Raw genomic sequence first — 9,301 nt, 5'->3', positions numbered from 1 at the left:
CCCCCCCCCCCATGTCATTGACCTTGGTGGCTCTGGGGACTCCTGCCAGCACTCACTGTGCTCCTCTCTCCCCAAGGGCAGGATGTGCTTCCCTTCTACCATGCTTGTGGTTAACATTCACCCCAGCTCTGCAAACAAATGAGGTCTGTGCTCTGTGCTCAGGTTGACTTCAACGTCTGGAAATCAATAAACAACATTTACATGATTGTGGCTGTGCCTGTGTGTTCCCCGCTGGCTGGCTGGCTTTGATTGCAGTTTTCCCAATTCTTCGATCCCTTGGCCACCATAATGAGGATGCTCCTGGCACCTAGGTCTCCTCAGCAGCCCTCCAAGCCCAGAAGAAAAGGTCGGGCTTTTTTTAATTGACTGAGGTCTGAGTCTTGTAGATCAATTGTGTCTAGGGTGAGCAGGAGGCAGGAGAGGGCAGAGAAAGGGACATCGTGACCTGCAGAAGCACAGGGGGGAGTATCCTGAGACCATAGAGCCTTGAATTGTGGAGTGGGAGGGTGGACAGAAGACCTTCAGCACTTCCTCCAGCAGTGCTGCCCCAGGAGAAGCCTGGATGGTACACACCACCAAGCACCTGCCTGCACTCTGAAGTGGCTAAGTAGCCTAGCAAGGAGCCAGGAATGATGGCCCCCGACTCCCCCTTTCCTCTCCTCCTCTCACACCCCCTTCTCTCCTCTCTTCCATTCCCTCTTGTTTGTTTTTGCTTTTTTTTCCCGCTTGGATACAAGGTCTCACTATGTAGCAATCCTCCCGCTTCTATGGTCGGAGCTGGGATCTCAGACAAGAGATTGCCTGGCATGCTTTTCTGTGTGTGGTGTTCCCTCCATTGTCTTTCCTTCTGCAGACAGACAGGACCTCATCCTCACAGCTTTCCAGCATGACCGATGCCCCAAAGCATCTTAGGGCCCTGCCTGCTTGGTTCTAATCTGGCCCTCCTAAGTGGGGGAATCTTCTCTTCTGATGCCCCAGCAGGTTTACAAGCCCAGGAACAAAGCCTAGGCTGGGACCTAGGGCACCTGTGGATTACAGTAGGAGGCACACCGGAGAAAGTCCTGTTGTCACTGTCTTCAAAGACGAGGAAGGGACAATAGAAATCATTTTTTGCTCACTACTGCCGAGGGTGTGATGGGGGAGGGGCAGAGATGCAGTCAGCTACCCAACCCCGGGCTCCGGGGCTTGCCTGGAAACCGTCTTCTATGAGGTCCTGGCTGGAGGGATCTTGAGGGGGGTGGGTATGTCTCACAAGGCAGCCCTCAGAAGGTTCCCTTCACAAAGTCTATCCAGAGGGTGCTGTTTCTGAGAGGCCAGCAGGGGGCGCCAGACAACAATCAGCTTGAGGTGCTTGGGTGCGTGGGAGGGTCTGATGTCATTTATTCTTCACCTTCCTTGACCATCCCTGATGTCTGTAGAGTGGTCACAGCCAAGAGGACACTTAGAACCATAGAGTAGAGATCACTGGAAGCCTAAGGACCCAGGCACAGCCTGGTTTCCATCATTGGCTTTATAAATTCTGGGAAACGGAGGCTTAGAGTGTGGCCAGAATCAGTAGATCCCAGAGGAAAACTCTGGTTTCACACTGCTGACTAGAACTTTTTTGTGTTACTCTGGGCTGCACAGCAGCTGGTCCTGGGAATGGTGGATTAAAGAGGGAGAAAAACGTAAAATTTACACAATGAAGGGAGCCAGCCTACTGGTAGCCTTTGCCTGGGAATAGTTAGAAAGGCCAAGACAGGGGCCAGGGTGGGTTCCTTAGTCACGCTCCCTTCCTCTGAGAGCCAGCTGCTTAGTCGGGCCTTTGGACAAGGTCTGAGCTGCTTTTGAACTGTGTCCCACACTGTAGTGAGCAAAGATCCAGTGACCAGAGAGTGCTGGGGCAGTCTGTGGGTTTCTCCCATCCTCTGCAGGTACCTTAGGCCTGACAGCTGCTGTAGCAAAGCACTATGCACAGTGCCTAAGATGGCGCAGCTCTCCTGGTTCTGAGGGCGTAAGTCCTGGGATGGCTCAGACTGTAATCTGTCCAGACCTTCTTGGGATAGTCTGTCTTGACTTTTCCAGCTTTTAGAGAACCCTGTGTTCCTCAGTTTCTGGTTCCCTCGTCCCCTTCCAAGCCAGTAGGGGAGCATCTTCCAATCTCTGTGTCCCCACAGCCTGTCACCATCTCTATGTCTCTGACCGTTCTGTCTCCCTCTTAGGGGACACTTAAACTAATGCTGGGACTACCTGGAAAGCTCAGTAGATGGTCTCCACCTTGGCGTTCTTGCCTTGACCATACCTCCACAGTCTGTGGTATCACGTAAACCATAATGCAGGCTTTGGACATGGGGACCTAGTCATGACTGGCAGACGTCAGTCACCTCACCTCAGTGAGCTGATTGTCAGTCATCATCTACTGTGCTCTGGGTCCTGAAGGCTACACATGCACACCTCAATCATGTTGAATCGACACGACAGTGCAATGGCTTTGGTGCTTTGCAAGGAGGCTTGCTTAGCAGTGAAGAAGTGTGACAACCAGAGGCCACTGACTATTTCCTCCTCACCTCAAGGTGGGCCTCAGAGCTCTACTTTCTGGGAGGCAGGTAGCCTGCCTGGATCCGTCACACAGCTATAAGTGACAGAGGCCAGAAGCGATGTACAGGGATTAGAGCCAAGCCTTGAGATGTGTCTGATGATCATCAAGTGGCTGTTGGATGAACAGAGTGAGAGTGTGGCTTCTCCTCTCTCTCTCTCTCTCTCTCTCTCTCTCTCTCTCTCTCTCTCACTCTCTCTGTCTTTCTCTGTCTCTGTCTCTGTCTCTCTCTGTCTCTCTCTCGATATAGGTTATGTGGCTAAAGTTATCCTTGAACACTGGATTCTTCTGCATCTACCTCCCAAGTGCTGGGATTACAGGTATGCACTGTCATGCTTGGCTGGCATTTCTTTTAATTTCCTGTAGGCCATTGTTCTTGGCAGTAGCTTAGGGTTGGAGGAACTAGAGAACCAGGGGCTAGCTTTATCTTACCTAAAGTAAGTATTGTCACATGATTTTCTGGGGTGCAAAAAGAAATGTCTATTCACCCCAAATAGAGAAAATACTGACAGACTAAAGAGAGGATTCTGCTTTGCAGACCAAAATGAGCAACCTGGAGTTACTTAAATAGCAAGGGGCACTCAAAGGCCCTCTAAGGGGAACTCGCCTGGGTAACTCCTGAGCATTTATACCACTAGAGAGTCTCACTCCATTCAACTGTTTCACTCAGCATCGAGGAGGGGCCCCTGATCTCATGAAACCTGTGAGTCCCTCTCCACCCAAGACACTAACAATTCCAATCTTGTGAAGGTCTCTTGGGAGTGATCACAGTTCAGATTCAAGATGGCACTGGTCCCATCCAACCAGGAGACAGCCGACACACACACACACACAGGTGTGGGGTGGGACATATGGCATGCTCAGGCTTTCCTCTGACCACTAGCTCCTTCCTGGGCAAAGTTGATGAATCCTGGCATCATCTCGGTATCACGACAGTCTTGAGGAGGCTGGTCAGTATCCAGTTTTACTTTCTTGAAAGCAGGCATCTAGACTCTCCCTCCCAGCGCCTTGCCTGGGTTTGTGGCTGGCAGCGTCATGTTGAAACTTGATCCACTGGTCTGTGAGTGGTAGCATCAGGCTGTCTGTCTGGGAGGCCATTTGGAGCTCTCTCTCCCCCTCCCACCTCTTCCCTGAAGGCAAGCTCTCAGGCTTATTTCCCATGCCCCGAGTCTGTGCAGCTCCTGGCCTAATTTCGACCTCTACGTTCCTTCTGCTGTTCTCATTAGTGAGAGACTGTGATGAGCAAGGGATCTCACCTTCTCTCTCACCACCAATAAAAATATCGTCTGAGGATAAGCCTGTGTCGCCTCAGCGTTGTCAAGGCTGTCAGCTCCCACCGTCAGCACATCTGTAGGATAGAGGTGGTGTGTGTGTGTGTGTGTGTGTGTGTGTGTGTGTGTGTGACTGATATGTCTCCCCCAGTGAGAACCATGGGCACCCCTTGAAAAACTCACATTTATGCTGCCTGGTGAAACTTAGTAGTCCAGCCTGCTGCTGTGCAGAGGAGGAAACTGAGGCCCAGAAACAAGGATCTGAGGTGGAAGCAAAAAGTCTGTCAGGACAGGGCTGGGTAGTTACTGGCATCTGGTCTGGTGTCATCATCTCTGTCAACTTGTGATTTTTAGTTCTTTTTTTTTTTTTCTTTTTCCAGATGACAGCGTTTCTGCTTAGGTTTTTGGATGCTGTCATTGCTTGTGTGTCGGGGGGTCAGAGAACAACTTGTCAGTCTGTTGTCTCCTTCTATTGTTTGGTTCTTGGGGATCAAACTCAGGTTGTCAGGCTTGGTGTCAAGGGCCTTTTCTTACCGAGCCATCTTGATGGCCTGAACTTCTTTTTAAAAATTTATTTTGTTTTTTAATTATGTGTCTGTGTGGAAGTATTGTGCACATGAATGCAGGTACCCATGGAAGCCAAAGTGTCAGATCCCCTGGAGCTAGAGAGTTATGGGCAGTTATGAGCTGCTTGACATGGGTGCTGGGAACCAAATGTGGGTCCTTAGCAAGAGCTGCCTATGTTCTTGACAGCTGAGCCATCTCTCACGCTCTTCTTTTAAACTTTACTTTGTCTTAATTGCTCCTTGCTGTAAAACCGTCGTTCTTGCTCTCCCTTTCCTTCTCCCCCCTCTCTTTCTAGGATTTACTTTTATTTTATGTGTCTAGACGTTAGCCTATGTGTATGTCTGTGTACTTATTTGGGCCTGGTACTCGCAGAGGCCAGAGTGAGCATTGAATATCCTGGAACTGCAGTTACAGATAGTTGTTAGCTGCCATGTGCGTGCTGGGAACTGAACTCAGATCAAGCTCACTGACTGGAAACAAGATCAGCAGGGCTCTTAACTTCTGAGCCATTTCTCCAGCCCCTCCCTCTCATTTCTTATGATCCTCTAGCTTGAAGCTTCCCCAGGCAGGTTGCTGTCAGTCAGCTCTCCAGCCCCCAGAAGGGAAAGGGAGACACAGAGTGTCTCTCTGGCTGGGGTCATGACTACGGGCCGGCTAGCCCCTTCCAGGGTTTCTCTGTGTAGCCTTGGCTGTCCCGGAACTCGCTCTGTACACCAGGCTGGCTTTGAGCTCAGAGGCTTGCCTCTGTCTCCTGCCTGCCAGGATTAAAGGTGTGGACCACCACCAAGAAGGTGGAGGTTTGGGCAATGGAGTTCTACACAGCTTGGTGGTGGATGGGACCCTCTAGCTCCCTCTTTCTGCAGATGGCTGTAAATACAATTTCTGCAGCTGCTCAGTCTGTCAGTGAGCAGTTGCTCTCCACAGATGCAGTCATGTTCATTAGGAAAAAAAAAAATAGTGTGGACTTAAATGTCTTCCCACCATCCTGGGAAGGACACAGGTGCCAGTATCAAATAGTCAGGAGCTTTTGCTTGCTCTACCTCCATTTGTGCTCAGCTGGCTTCTGGGCTGTAGGATTGGAGATGTCCTTCACCAAGGTTTCTCACAGGCTAGCACGCAGACGGTTGGAGGCAGAGGCTGATGTGGACATGCCTCTTTTCTGAGCATTTATCTTGAGTCTCCCCTCTCTTCAGCCTTTTTTTTTGTCTTATTTATTTATTTATTTATTTATTTATTTATTTTTGTCACTGAAGAAGGGAGAGTTGTCTTTGTGATTTTCAAGGGTTCTCGTCATGACGAAGGAGGTAAGTTTGAGACCCAGGGGAGCCAAGTCTGAAGGTCTGAGAACCAGGAGATTTGCTGTGTAATCCAAGGCCTGGGAGTCAGGACAGCTGGAGTGTAAGTTCTATGCCCCATGCCTGAGGCAGGCAGGCAGGCAGGAGGGAAGGTGGACGCCTTTTTTCTAGTCAGACCTTCAGCTAACTGGCTGAGACCCACCCGCAGGAGGAAGATAATGTGCTGTGCTCAGCTGGCTAACTTAAATGTCGACCCATCCCAGTTGCCCTCATATGAATGCCAGGGATAATGTCCACCAAACATCTGGGCACTTGAGGGCCCATTTAAGTTGGTTACAAGAATGTCACCTATCGGGCTGGCGAGATGGCTCAGAGGGTAAGGACACTGACTGCTCTTCCAAAGGTCCTGAGTTCGGATCCCAGTAACCATATGGTGGCTCACAACCACCCATAATGAGATTGGAGGCCCTCTTCTGGGTCGTCTGTAAGATAGCTACAGTGAATTATGCTGGAGCGAGCGGGGCTGGAGCAAGCGGGGCAGGCAGAAGGTCCTGAGTTCAATTCCCAGCAGCCACACACATGATAACTCACGGCTATCTGTACAGCTACAGTGTATCCATACACATAAAATAAAATAAAATAAAATAAATCTTAAAAAAAAAGAATGTCACCTGTCAATTCTGGAGGCCAGACGTTGAACATCAAGATATCTGTGGATGGTTCCTCTAAGGTTTAGAGTGACAAGATTGTCCTGAGCCTGCCACCTGTGTGTTTGTGCTCACTAGTTGTCTTGATTTCTAGACATACCACTGTCTCCACACTTTGTAGAACATTCTGAAGACCCTCACCTGGAAGGGTGTTACTGTCACCAGACTGGGAATTTGTCTTTCATGCTGCTTGGGACAGAACAGGACTGTTACCGTCCAGCAGTAACGTTAAAGAGAGAAGGTTATTCTGGAAAATGGAGTTAGAAAGAAGAGCAACAGTAAGAGAGAGTTTGGGAGAATACAGGGTGGCCAAAGGTATACCTGTCCATGTGGAAGGTTAAAAAATTAGACGGGAGTTGTGACTGCTCAGCCATCTTGAATTTAATCCCCTGTTTGTAACAAGCCAACAGATAGAATAAATGAGGTAAACCCCTCAGCATGCCGGCCCAATCAGCGACTTCTCTTGATCTGCGGAGGTGGGACTTCCGATGTAACTGGAACCAGGAATGAGGCATGGCAAATAGCAGGAGGTGGGCAGAGAGGTGTGGTTATGAGAGGCAGGCCTCAAACCAGAAGGGTTACACAGGACAGATAAGACTCAGATTAGGCCAGACATGGGACTGGTATGTGGTCTGTGTAGGTGAAGACGGGGGCTTGAGGGAGCCTATCTATAGGAGAAAAGCCTATCTATAGGAGAAGAGCAGACAGGGCCAATATCCAGAGGATTTTGGAAACCAGTGAGGAGTCTCTGAGAAGGAAAAATGATCAAATTAGCTTTCTAGAAAGATCTTTCGGTGGCAAGTTTGAGCTTGTATTGAAGGGGAGAAGCAAGCTTTGAGACTCCTGCAGTAGGCAGGAGAACAGTGTTGGAGGAGAGGAGACTGGTGAGGTGGGTGCAGCTAACGTGGTAGAGAGGCTTGGAACGGGCAGTAGCAGTTGTCCACAACACCACTGGCAGAATCCTAGCCTTTCCACCCTCAACCTCATTGTGTCTACCTTAGATACGTGCAGGGTTTACCAGTTCCCAGTAGATGGCAGGCGAGGGATTGAAGAAGGCACCTCTGTCTGATTTGCATAGTTCCCATGCTGACCAGATCAGAAGCCTTGAGTCATCTCAGTTGGCCCATGGATTTCATTTTGAAGGATGGGGCTTGAAGACATCCAGTTCTGATGCTAGACAGTACCAGGGGACAGAGTCAGTGACAGCCAGACGATGTTGGGACCCTGTGCCTTTTTCTCCAGCTGAGCACTATTCATTAAAGCAGTTTATAAAACAAAGGGGCTGGGGCTAGGATCCCTGGTTAAGGTAGAAGGAGGGGACGTGTCCTCTGGGCTGGACATCCTGATGATTTGGAGGAATTAATTTTCATTCTTGGTGTACTCGACAGATGAATCTGTCAAGGCTTCTGTCTTGTAGGCAAAGAAGAGTCTCACCTTTCAGCTGCAACACAGGCTTCCTGCTCCTCTCTGTAGTTCATCTATATTTTATTTTTACAAACCTCGATACTGATTCCTGTAGTTTCTGTACAGGTTTAAACTCCCACATTTCATTGATGACAGCCATTCTGACTGGGGCAAGAAGGATTCTCAAGGCAGTTTCAATGATTATTTTCCTAATGGTTGAGGATGCTGAACACATTTTTGGTAGTTATGGACCATTCGGGTTTCCGTTTTTGAGAAGCTGTATTCTTTTCAGCAGCTCATTTGTTCCTGGGATGATTGTGTTTCTGGAGCTTTTCTGCTGAGCCACTCACCACCCCCAATCATGTTCCTTGAGTAGCCTGCAGAGGGCACTGTTGCACTGCTGAGCCAGCCCCGCTCCCAATCATGTTCCTCAAGTAGCCTGCAGAGGGCACTGTTGCATGCTGGCATTTTGGACCTCTAAGAAGCCTGAACTGTCATTGGTCAGCTGATTTTTATCTTTTCAGCTTTTTACAATGTATCTCCCGCTTTGTGGTGAGAGGTTTGATGGTAACCCATTAGGAGCCAGGGTTTACAGCAACAGACTCACTGGCTTCAGACTTGAGCTTTCATTCCTAGCGTCCTGGCCTCTTACAACTTGACCTGTAGCGTTGTGCTCCCAAAAGTTCCACTCTGCATGGCAACAACTCCAGTGATTTCCAAAAACTATGTGTAACTGTTCCTCTTTGGTTCTCTTGGTTGTCCCTTGCCTCTGACAAGGGGTCACTGTTGCCAGTCTGTGTTACATTGGCTATAAATCACTGGTGATAATGACCAGCGAGGGGTCCCCTCAGATACCATCTCTGAGACACCTGTCCTCTGTCTCCACATCTGGGCCAGAATAGAATGGAGACTAAAGAGCAAGGGATAGAAAGACAAGCCTGGGTTCCCAACCAGCTCTCAACAGTTACTATTTGCATGGCCACATGCACGCGCATACACACATGCGCTCAATTTAAAAATCTAGATTCCTTAGGTGAAAGAACACGATGTGATGTTTGTCTCTCCAAGTCTGGGCTTATTTTAGTTGACATAATGATCTCTGGTTCCATCCATTTCCCCGAGAATGTCATGATTTTGTTTTTCTTCACAGATGGATAAAATTCTATCATGCATAGGGCCATATTATCTTCATCCAGTCATCTGTTACTGCACACCTAGGTTGCTTCCATTTCTTGAGCAGGGCAGTAATGAACATGAAGGAGCAGGTTCCTTGTGTATTGTGGTGTGTTTGCTCAGTGCCATAGAAGGGTCATGTGATAGTTCTATTTTTAGCTTTTCTTTTTCTTTTTCTTTTTTCTTTTTTTGGTTTTTTGAGACAAGGTTTCTCTGTATAGCCCTGGCTGTCCTAGAACTCGTCTGTAGACCAGGCTGGCCTCGAACTCAGAAATCCGCCTGCCTCTGCTTCCCAAGTGCTGGGATTAA

This window comes from Mastomys coucha, unplaced genomic scaffold, assembly GCF_008632895.1.
Source record: "Mastomys coucha isolate ucsf_1 unplaced genomic scaffold, UCSF_Mcou_1 pScaffold5, whole genome shotgun sequence".
Lineage (NCBI taxonomy): Eukaryota > Metazoa > Chordata > Mammalia > Rodentia > Muridae > Mastomys > Mastomys coucha.
The sequence above is the reverse complement of the archived record's forward strand: the minus strand, read 5'-3'. Positions refer to the sequence as shown.